The sequence below is a fragment of the Macrobrachium nipponense genome, chromosome 1 (genome assembly GCF_015104395.2).
Source record: "Macrobrachium nipponense isolate FS-2020 chromosome 1, ASM1510439v2, whole genome shotgun sequence".
NCBI lineage: Eukaryota > Metazoa > Arthropoda > Malacostraca > Decapoda > Palaemonidae > Macrobrachium > Macrobrachium nipponense.
Genome location: NC_087200.1, coordinates 95,686,907 through 95,699,495, shown reverse-complemented (window position 1 = coordinate 95,699,495; position 12,589 = coordinate 95,686,907). Strand labels below are relative to the sequence as shown.

At 36.2% G+C, this 12,589-nt stretch overlaps 1 protein-coding gene across 5 annotated transcripts in view; it reads right to left on the bottom strand.

Moving 5' to 3' along the window:
• The window catches only part of LOC135219491 (uncharacterized), a 79,287-nt gene that overhangs the window by 12,490 nt on the left and 54,208 nt on the right, over positions 1-12,589 (bottom strand). The window contains exon 1 of one of the 5 annotated variants that reach the window (XR_010315449.1): positions 8,726-8,805. The exons of the other annotated variants lie outside the window; for them this stretch is intronic. The gene's annotated coding sequence lies outside the window, so the exon portion shown is untranslated. Of the gene's footprint in view, positions 1-8,725; positions 8,806-12,589 lie in introns of those variants that run through there. 5 annotated transcript variants of the gene reach the window in all.

Here is a 12,589-nt window from a genome sequence, read left to right as displayed (position 1 = left end):
ACTCCAATGAGTATGGAAAGTCATAACAAACCGACCTTAGTGTAAATTATCGCAGGTCTAAATAACCTCACAGGGCACCTTATTTTACAAAGGCATCAGCCCTACATATTGGTGGCAGCCTCCAGCGACAACTCTTCAACATCATCCGAAGAATAACGAATAATGTATCATATCAGAAGTCAACGACGGCGAAAGCAAGAGATTCTTCAAGCAACTTAGTGTCTCTTATGTCAACGTAAGATATGGCTTACATCAAGAATCATTCAAGAAACTGTATCATCGTTTAGTGAGCGTCTTCAGCAGTGCATATCTTCAAGAAACAAACCAGACGTGTCTGCTTCCTATGGCAATGCAAGCTTCGTCCTAACCGTAAGAGATGTCTCTCATTTAGAATTAGTCAAGAAGGCATCATCGTTATTGAGCATTTCCAGCACTTCAAGAAACAAACCGGACGCGTCTGCAGCATTGGATCTTCAAGGACACGAATCATCCAACAAACAAACAACGCACACAGGGGAAACTCAAGCTGAAAACCAGGGTCATCCGCTAAACAGAGAAGGAGGGCCAAGGCCGTGTCGTTATCGAAACGCCGTGACTTCCCACAAAATCAAGCTAAGTACAATCTTTTTTATTCATCTGGAGTAACTTTGAGTGTTTCCTTTGCAGGTCGAATTTCGTTATTCCTGTGGCTGAAGTTACGAGACACTCTTAATCTTACTTTTTTACAGAAATTATCTACATCATTGTGACTTCGCTACTGCGAGTTTTCATCTTTGAGTTTCTGTTTCCAGAAGTTCTCCTGAAATATCATAATCATATACTGTGTTAATCTTATCATTTTGGGTGATTATTAATTCTGTACGTAACAAATCATATTAAACATCGAATATGTGTTTACGCAGTGGATGTCTGTATTTATACAGATGTATGGATAGGGTCGTTAAGCAACATAGTGATAAGAAAACACACAAAAACAAGTGGAACACCTGTACAAATCTGGATAAATTAGAGGTAACACTATTTCGGGTCAGGACAATAAAGGCTCCTTTGCAAGGTCCCGATGGCAGTTTTAGCCTTCAGTTTTTTTAGTTATATGCGTAAAAAATCGAATCTCTATGACTCAACTTAACTTAAAAAAAAAAATACTGCTGGATTGCAAGGAATAACATGTCTGTGAAAAACTTTCATTAGGTTAACATACTTAACATTCATATAAACAAATTAAAAAAAATATGTCTAAATGCGCTGACCTGGATCCCTCACTATTTCAAATTTTAGCAAAGAATGAAAGTAAACCACAGCAAGTACATATAGTTAATAATAACGCAGTAGAGATAACTTGTTTTAATAGTAATCGCTCAATTCATAATAGTTCAAGTCATTCTTACGTTCGTTGCTTTATAAGTAACCAACAGCAACATAATGCTAAAAACACACAAAACGTTGTCGATAATAATAAAGAGAAGAATCCTAATTATTATAAAAAGAAACAGGTAAACAGTAAATCTGCTAAAAATCAGAAACAAAAAAATCATGCTCCAGCAAACTTGGTTACTGTGTCATCTAGTAAAACGGTCAGGGTCAGTCAAAATCTGCCGAGTGTTGAAAGCAAAGCACATTCCACATAAGCGACTCTAGTGGAGGGGGGGAGAGATGTTGGATCATTCATGCCAATACCTTTTTGAATTAAAAAGGCATTTTCCTATGAATCACACGACTGTATCAAGTAATCAGAGTAGGTTCCCGTAGTTTTAATATTAAAAGTTATTATAAGTAGTGGTGGATTAAGCCCAACTGTACGTGCCGTAAAATTAGAATATAAGCCATTTACATTGTTTTTATTGCTTTAGTCCACGTAATATCTTATATTTACGGACTCGCCGTTTGTTGTTCGAACTTCCCTATTGAGAAGTCCGGAGTATGGTTCAGTAATTGGCAATAAAGAGTTAATTGTCGTAGTGTAACTTAGTTTCAGTACAGGGCGGATAAGCGCACGCTTACAGATACTTCTATAGTTATACAAAAAAAAAAAATTGATCTGTATCTAGTGTAATTTTAAGATATCCATCTATGGGTATACAAAACATTATCCTACCTCCTGCCAAATAAGGCGTGTTTATCAAAGGAAAATTCTATAAACCTTCTAACACATTAAAATCCGTTTTGGACAAAAAGAGACAGTTAATCAAATAATAACTTCTATAGAGGAACCAATCACTTGTCTCATAAATCGTGACATTGTTCAAGCAACCCAACATAATTCTCCCACACCCGCAGTTGCAATTTGCACGCAAAATCTCGAGACGCATGCACCCTCGAAGGTCTTAGTGCGTGTAAAAAGACTTTTAATTTTAATCCCTTCCTGACCCTCTGAAATATAACGGATTTCCGCGAACAAAACACTATACACTGTTGACTCACAGCAACAAGTTAATATTGAAGTCTGTAACGATCCGAATACCAACTAGTAATCCACAAAACCTATATATATATTGTGGATAAGGAAGTTATCAATATCGCATTTTTTACTGTTGCTAAATTTAATCACGCCCAACCAGTCGTAGATGAATCCCTCTTATACTCTATCTAAAGTAATATCCGTAGTCATTCAAGCAGAGGTGATTCGGCAGAAATTTTTTTATCTTTTATCTGAATACCAGGATGTTTCTCCACTTGCGAGTGATCTCTGGGGGAAAACGGATGTCATTGAACACAAAATACGGTCTAAGGACAAACATAAAGCTATATACGTACCTTTGTATAGACTTCCTATGAAATATTAAAATAGAGATAAATGATGAAGTTGAAAAAATGTAGTAATAGGAGTCATTAGGAAATCAAATAGCCCATATAATTTTTCCCTTAAACGTCATGCCTAAAAAGATCGGACTTGGCGTATCTGAGTAGATTTCTGTCGCTTAAACAAGGAAACAATTCCCCATCGTTTTCCAGTGCCATGTACCAACGATATCTTATCTTTGTTAGGTCAGTATAAATTTTTCACCAGCTTGGACTTACTTAAAGGCTTTCACCAGATACCATAAGCTATGTGAGTGTACCTCATACACCGCCTTCAGCACACTCAGTGGACATTATCAATTTTTACGTATGCCTCCAGTTTACGTTACGCCCCAATTACATTCACCAGAATGATTAATATAGTATTTGGAGACTTTTTTAGGGGATACCCTACATGCCTATATGGTTGGTCTTGTAATCTTTTTTAATACCTTAGAAGTACATTCGCATAAACTAGAGCTAGTGGTAAAGAGACTAAGACAAAATAATCTCAGAGTAAAATATCTAAATGTGAGTTTTAAAAACCGAACATGTTTACTGAGGTTTTATGTGTCTAGTCAAGGTCTTAAAGTGGTCCATGGTGAGGTGTCGGCTATTCGTAACTTTCCGGTACAGAACTTTTGCTCTGTAGTGGGTATTACTATCGTAAGTTTATATGTAACTCGTCAATCACAGCAGCTCTTTAACAGATCTTACGAAAAAAGGTGTAGATTTACTATGGTCGGAAAAGCATCAACAGGCGTTCGATATTTTTAAAGTGGAATTATGCAGTTCACCTATCTTAAAATTCCCTGATTTTAATAAGGAATTTTCTTTTTATTGTAACAGACGCCTCAGACCAAGGGGTAAGAGGGGTACTACTTCAGCAATATGATAAACAGTTCTTTCCTATAGCTTTTTATTCATGTAAACTAAAGCCCAAGAAAATTCATTAACCCAAGAGATCGTTAACACTGAAGACCTGGGTTGGAGCGCTGAACTGTTACAAACTGAACAAAGCAAGGGTCAGCAACTAAGCAAAACAATAAATGCTTCGAACGGAAATCCTAAAGCAAAAATATATTTAAAGTATGTGTGGCAGAATTATGTAATCAAAGGTAATATTATATGTAGGTCCGTGACGAGGAAAACCCGAGGAACACAGTAGGTGACTAACGACCAGGTAGTAGAAATAATCTCTTTCATACCAATCGTCCCAAACTGGTTGCATTCCAATCCATTACATGGTCATCCAGGGTTCTCTATTATGTCACAGATATAAAAAGCACTGTTTAAGCACATAACTAATTGTCACATGTGTCATGAAAACAAGGTACACACTAAGACACCTGTCAGTTTAGGGGCCTATCCCGTGCCAAATCAATCCTTTGAAAGAGTAAACGTAGATTTATTAACAGAGTTTTACGAGTCTGACAGAGGAAATAAACACCTCTTAGTGTTAATAGTTGCCTTGACACGTTATATAGAATTAATAGCACTAAAAGACAAACACCGCAATTGAGTGTGCTAGGAATATTTATGAGTGCTACATCAGTAAACACGGAATTCAACACATGATAATCTCTGACTCGGGTGGTGTAAATTAATAATAATTTCCTTAACTCGTTGTGTGAATTCCTTTGCATTAAGAAAATCAATACCATATTTTATCACCCAGAGTCAATCGGTTTGGTAGAACGGATAAATAAGAAAGTGTCAATGTCCTACGAGTTACACTCGGGATATTGGATCCGAACTGGATTATAGCGATTCTCGTGGTTTTAAATATTTTTATCATTCATATCATGTATCTATAGGAATGTTACCGCAAGTAGCCTTATACGGTATGCCTGCTAGAATACTTTTCCACATATTCAGGCCAACCATTAATTTATCAAATATGAAGAAGTATGGATACAAGTACCAGTCGATATAATATACTCTGTAAGAAGTTGGAAGGGTTACAATTATAATGAAAAGGAATCACGATAAAATCAATAAACAAAACGTAACCATATGCAGTAGGTGTTTATAAAATATCCAAATATATATGCGTAAAGGTTTGAACTCTAACTTAATGCCTAAGTTTAGTAGCCCATTCAGTATTCTAGGGATATTAACGACAAATAAGCTAAAAATTCAAACACATATCAAAACATACTGGCATACTGTCTGTTCCGATGGTTTATATTCATAGTCAATGAAAAAAAAAAATTTAAAGTCAGGAAGTCTAGAAGTGAAAATGTATATCTATGTCAATAATCCTGTATGGATCTTACGGGGTAAATAATATATATAAAATTCGTATGGAAACCTTTTTCATTAGTTTTGAATAAGGAATATCTAATTTAACATAAGTAATTACATATATTTTACAATCTTGCAGGTTTCCAACATGAAACTAATATTATATTGTTCAATTTTGGTAGTTTTTTTCAGACATTCTTCTCTTGTGGGTGGAGTATTAAAACAAAAAATACCCAATTTATACATGGCTATCATTTTAAAGTACTAAAGTTGTATTTATTACAGTGAGTAACGTAACTCTTTATGCTGGCTTGAGCGTAGTCTCCTGCCTAGCGCGTGTTGCTGAATCATCGTATAGATCGCACATGCATCACTGTTCCTTTTAACCTCAATAATCTGCTTGCACAGGCTTCATCTGTAGTTGTGTGTTGTCTTGTGCTTGCAAAACAAGCAAGCTGGAGTGGAATGCTAAGCTCATGAACTTCACATGTGGTTCATAGGTCACGGTAACATACATAGCCATAACCTATTCTTATCCGTGGTGATCAATGCAAGCTTATTTAGAGAATTACAAATCGTTTTAAAAATTAATGAACAAATAAGCGAATAGAATTTCTATAACATCAAAATGAATTAATTTTTTCTGAACTTCATAGACAATTAGAGTCAATAAATCAGCTTATGACATTGGTAAACGGACATTTTAGAAGTATCAGGTCATGGATATGAAATATTTACTTGCAACACTAGCATATTACAAATCAAGTAGATCACATTTTCTTGAAAAACCCAAAGTTTATATAGAAATTAGTTACATAGTGGGTTCTTTTGTTGCATCTCCTGCCTATTAAAGTTTTAAAAATTAACCTCAGAGGATGCGTGATAGAAACTTGAATATGAACCTTTTGTTAGGGGCATATAGGATCGGATTTTATCACAGCTTGAATTCAGTAAGCGTAGCGAATAACAGAATCATGATTAATATTCTCTTTGACTCTTAGGCTGCCTGGCAATCTTACAAATAGCTCCGTTTCCCACTTCTTTGTCTAGTAACTTACTACCAGTAATATAGAATTTTCTTTGGGATTTGTATTGATATCTGTTAATATGGATATTTTTACGGTCGTCAGAGACCTGGATAGGTTCACTCATTGTTATAATGCCATGGATAAAAAAGTTTGTACAGCTGACTCTTTTGAATTCCATAGAATATCAGCGAATTCATGTGGGTTAAGTCTAGTCCTTAACGGCTTTCTCCCTCCCATATTTGGATGTTGTCTGAATTTACTTTGCCCTTGTGACAAGTATAATTTCACTTACAGGCTGGTTAACGGAACCTGGTTACACCCTGCAGTAGGAGAGTTTCACATCGCATGCCCGGACAGATCGTCTACAACTTCAAAACCCATTCGTCACTGCGGACAACTGCAGTGGAGTAATGACCGCCTACAATGTGAAGGGAATAAGCACCATCATAAGTGAACAAGTTTATTTCATGGACTTCCTGGACTGTCACCCGTATCCCAGCATTAATTTCGTTTTAATGCGGAATGGTCCAGCGACTGTTGGAATTGACTACAAAGGGACATACTTCCGACAATTACGACCAAGGAGGGTATTCAACTCTACAATTGCTGGTGCAGGACTCGTGCTGGGGATGATTTTATTCATCGCGATCGTATTCGTATGGCATAGGATGCAGAGAACAAGTATGGGCGCAAAATAGAATGTCGGACCCTGCCCAGGCAATTTGCTCTTGTTTTTAACCATTTGGAATTGGCCATTTCATTTGGCTCTAGGTGGTTGTCTGGAACTGTGTAATGGGCGAAAAGTTGTTCGTAACGCTAGTTAAATGTGCAGTGGGTATATCCTTGGCTATGTATTCCATATATAAAGTATCAGTAAAGGATCAATATCTATATAAGTATCATAGCTAAAGTATCAGTAAATAACAGAATCCATAAAGTATCACAATCATTATATATCTAAGCATGCTTATTTGAAGAATATAGAAGTTAATCAATGAATCAATATATATCTGTGCGTGTACGTACTAGGAATCTATTTAGAGTGCACCTAGATTAATCACTTAGATTAGTAATTTATGTTAATCATTTGTGTTAAGTGCACATATATTGATCATAATTATATGAATCAATATATATATATATATATATATATATATATATATATATATATATATATATGTATAAATAAATCAGGTAGCCTATAATCAATCTGTTACCTTGTATCTTACCAATGACTGCAGTTGGTATATCAGTTAATATATCAGTTAATACATCAGTTGGTATATCAGTTAATATATCAGTTAGTATATCAGTTAATATATCAGTTAGTATATCAGTTAATATATGATCTTTATCACTTCATATATGATCTTTATCACTTCATATATGATTTTTATCAGTTAAAATATGATTTTTATTATTTAAATCTTTATGTTATGCAATTATCAGGAGTACATTAGTATTTTCTGTAGCATATGTATCTTCATGAGTTGAAATGTAAAACTGTATCATTATATATCACGTGATCATTATTATTTACGAATATTATCATATGCATATGTCTCATATCTTATTAAATGAATCTGTATTTGTGTACACCATGAATTTTTTTTACTTATAAGTATTTTCTATATATCTATATATTCACCATAGTGTCTGTATCACACTCCTATAAGTCCAATGCAAGTCAAGCTTGAGTAATATTCAGTGATTGGTTTTGTAGCTGACCGAGCATTTGTGTAAGTGTTACAAAATATAAGATTATGGAATGTTATTCCCAATAAAAAAACTAAAACTATGATTAATTAAAACCAATAACCCAAGAGGTCAACCAGTTGCTTGCAGGAATGTGATCAGACCAGATAAGATAAAGTAGGCTAAGATGACGTGTTGTATCAGTCAGTGTCTAGTTTGCCGTCATCTGTGGTCATCAAATCTACTGTTTTGTAAACGGTTGTCAAAGCTTCGTGCTTGAGACAACCACAGTGACCTATAACCCAGGCGGCCTATATGAATTGTAATCTATGTCATGTGTGTATGCTCGTATGTTCGAGCTACTGTTTGCTCACTTTATGATTTGTAAACCAGATTGTAGTCAGACTTGAATGAGAATACTACAGTTATTTTTGTACTCTGTGTTTCAACTAGAAACCTCACATCAGAAAGAAGATACTGAATGAACTTAGAAATTATCATCATGAGTTTGAAACCTCTCCGCCTTCATACCAAAAGAAGATACTGACTTAGAAATTATCATCAAAATCCAAGACACTCCAATGAGAATGGAAAGTCATAACAAACGGACCTTAGCGTAAATTATCGCAGGTCTAAATAACCTCACAGGGCGCCTTATTTTACAAAGGCATCAGCCCTACATTTGTATCTATTTTCTAAGAACATTACGGGTATGTAGCCCAGAATATGTAGATGACGAAATAGATAAGATTCGGAATACAGGCAAGAAACTGAAATGTCCTGACAGTGTACTAAACAATACATTAGATGCGGCAAAATGAGACCATGTATCAAAGCCAAAAAGAACCTAACAACACAAAAATTTGCTTGCACTAACTTATTGTGATACAATAGTATGAAAATATCCCTCATCTCCTGAAAAATATTCTTGTTAATGTCGCTTTTAAAAACAATAAAACAATGAAACATGTACTTACCAAGAACTCCCCGGACAATACTAAAGAATGTGTATATAAAATTCCATGTAAGTCTGGTGACAACTCTTACGTTGGCCAAACGGGTAAAGCACTGGTAAAGAGAATAGAACAACATAAAAAATGTGTGAGATATGCACAGGTAAATAGTGGTATTTTTGTTCATGTTAGTGATAACAATCATGCTATTAACTGGGAAGGGCCAAAAAGGATTGTGTATTCTAATAATTCATTGGAGAGGAATATAGTTGAATCTAGCTTTATAAAAAAAAGTTACAACAATAATATGAACATCAGTCAAGGAATGGATAAACTTGATCCTTTAATATCAAAAGAAATTTGTAAGTTGTTAAAATTTTAAGGTAGGCAGTAGAGACGTAAGAAAATAGGATTATTATATCTGCAAACGTAGTCAGGGGGCAGTTTTACGGATCCTGAGGTCTCAGAGACAATGTTACGGTGTCGAAATATCCTGGAAAAGGTCGACACAATGTTACGGCCTCTGAGAGGTTCAACTTTAGGTTCGATATGAAATGATAAAAAAAAAATATATTTCAACACCAACAGTTGAAACTGGGTATACGAATATAGAAAGAAACACTAACACAACAAAGGTTTATTTACAAGCTTACTAACAAAGGTAAATGCAGAATGGTATCTCCTATTTACATAAACAGATAGAATCTTACACTGCATGAACTGGGGGAAACAGTGAGCCAATTCGAATACTTGCTAATCAGTTTGGCGCCGCACTGCAAAAAGGTGGCTTCATAAAAGTAGAGCGGCAACTGCAGACGTCCTCTCGACTCCGTATTGCAGAAAATAGTCTATTCGTAAGTCAGGAAATCCCCCCTTTTCTTCTCCAAAGTCTGCTCAACGTAGAGACAACTCGGCCGTCCACACCTGAAGACGACTAGACCAATATCCCACCAACTCTCGAACAACTCTTCTGATGATTGATACTTCGTCGGTTCCTTCGTCTCTAGTCTCTCTCTGACGATCACTGCTGCTGATCTCTCACTGATAATCTGATCTGTGGCTCTTACTAACTGGTGATCTCTCTCTTTTACGATCTCTTCCTCTTACGATCACTCCTCTCTTCTACGATCACTGCTCTCCAAAGTTCGTTCGTCGCATTTATACGGCACTCTGGGGGCGGAGCCTACGGCGAGCGTCACAGACTCCCGAGTTTACTAGGACTCCCTAGATGAATCTAGATGAGGTATTGCATCAGAAATTGTGGCGTTTCTCACGTAACGTTGGCGCTTTTTTGCGCTCCACAACACGCCCGACGATTCTAGAACCATCATGATAACAGGTACCTCCAACACACTGCGCTAACGCCTCCTTGCTGCCGAACTTTTCGAAAATGCGTTCTCCTTTCCTTTAACTTCCTTTGCTATGAAGCAATTACCATCACAGGCAGTAGTGCCAATGAGATTTCCTACTCCTTCCTGACACCTGTCAGGTGTAGATTTGGGTACGGCGGTAGTGTCCTTGAGAATATATTGGGAATTTTAGCCAAATGAATTTTGAAAGTCACCCCTACCCTGACACCTGCCATGTGGGTGGATCTGCAGTCTCAAACGATTGTGTGTATGTTCGTCAGTACTGTCTCTGTAGTATATATCTTTGTGACTTCTAATACTATGTATCAGTCCTTCGTTAATGGCTTGGAAATAAAGTCGAAACCATTCAGGACCTACACCCCGCCTCTTATTTTTCACCTGTGGATATTTGGGATAAATGAATCACGTGCTCAAGAGCACTACCTCGGAATTAATATATTTTCATATATGTTTAACCGAGGGGGAATTTATTAAGCGATAATAGAATTGGCGATCGAAAGGCGCGAACCAGCGACCTCTCAATTCCAGGACTGGCAGTGAAGCCTTAAACCACCCTGACACCGCAAGAGATATAAGTTAATGCCGCCTCCCACCTGAAATATACCTTTCACGCACAGGTATTTTTTGTTTTGGAGACTGTATCAACCCATCTCGTTCTCGGTGGCGTGGTAGTGCTTTTGCCCGCACGTAGTCATTATATAAGTCTATCACATTACCGTGATTCATATACATATATCGAACTACAAATGTTCTTTAATATCTAATTCGCTCTACCTCGGAATTAATATATTTTCATACATGTTTAACCGAGGGGGAATTTATTAAGCGATAATAGAATTGGCGATCGACAGGCGTGAACCAGTGACCTCTCAATTCCAGGACAGTGAAGCCTTAAACCATCCCGACACCGCTAGAGATATAAGTTCATGCCGCCTCCCACCTGAAATACCTTTCACGCACAGGTATTTTTTGTTTTGGAGATAGCATCAACCCATCTCGTTCTCGGTGGCGTGGTAGTGCTTTTGCCCGCACGTAGTCATTATATAAGTCTATCACATTACCGTGATTCATATACATATATCGAACTACAAATGTCCTTTAAGTAATTCTAATTCGCTTATTACCTTCGGATAATTAAATATATATTTTATCTATGTTTAACCAAGGGGGAATTTATTAAGCGATAATAGAATTGGCGATCGACAGGCGCGAACCAGCGACCTCTCAATTCCAGGACTGGCAGTGAAGCCTTAAACCACCCCGACACCGCAAGAGATATAAGTTCATGCCGCCTGCCACCTGAAATACCTTTCACGCACAGGTATTTTTTGTTTTGGAGTCTGCATCAACCCATCTCGTTCTTGGTGGCGTGGTAGTGTTTTTGCAGTCTCCAAAACAAAAAATACCTGTGCACGAAAGGTATTTCACGTGGGAGACGCCATGAACTTATATCTCTTGCGGTGTCGGGGTGGTTTAAGGCTTCACTGCCAGTCCTGGAATTGAGAGGTCGCTAGTTCACACCTGTCGATCGCCAATTCTATTATCGCTTAATAAATTCCCCCTCGGTTAAAAACATATGAAAATATATTAATTCCGAGGTGATGTGATAGACATATATATATATATATATATATATATATATATATATATATATATATATATATATATGTATATTATATATATATATATATATATTATATATATATATATATATATATATTATATATATATATATATATATTACAATATATATATATATATATATATATAGATATCTATATATATATATATATATATATATATATATATATATATATATATATATATATAACTTGCATGTGTTATGCGCCACTGTAATTCCATCATAAATTTTGAAGATTGATTATCTGTTTACTCGTGTTTAAGAAAACAACAGTTCAATGCCTCGATTAAACTGCTTAGAATATCAGTCACTCTTGGTTTTGGCCGATAATATCTCACTGTTGATAATCTCAATGTTCTCATTGTCTGCCAAAGACTTGAAAATTCCTTAACAAAGGGGCTGAGAACATTCTGGATTTTAGTGTATGATCTGATCTCAGTCACGAATGGCTTTAGGAATGAGGGTTTTTTAATCGTTTAACTGAGCTTCTAAGGCCATTCAAATTATGCGAGCGTGCTGTCAGAGTTCAAACTTTCCATTGTATACATTGACAATTCCTCCGTCAGGCAAAACCAGAATTATAGATTGGGTCTATTCAACACAAGAGCAATACTGTGACGTCACAAACGTTATGCTTCCGCGCTTATCCATTAACTTAACAAAGGAGCTCTTAGTTTTCTATACATTTAATCCATTGCATGGTGTGCTCAGTAAAACCTGAAAAGGGATTACTACATGCGCGATGTTTCTCTAATGCCCATTCTTTCATTTAGTTACCAAGCATTGCGTTATTTTCACTTAAAATATAGCTCTCTCTCTCTCTCTCTCTCTCTCTCTCTCTCTCTCTCAGGCAGTAACATTATAAAGATTATAAAT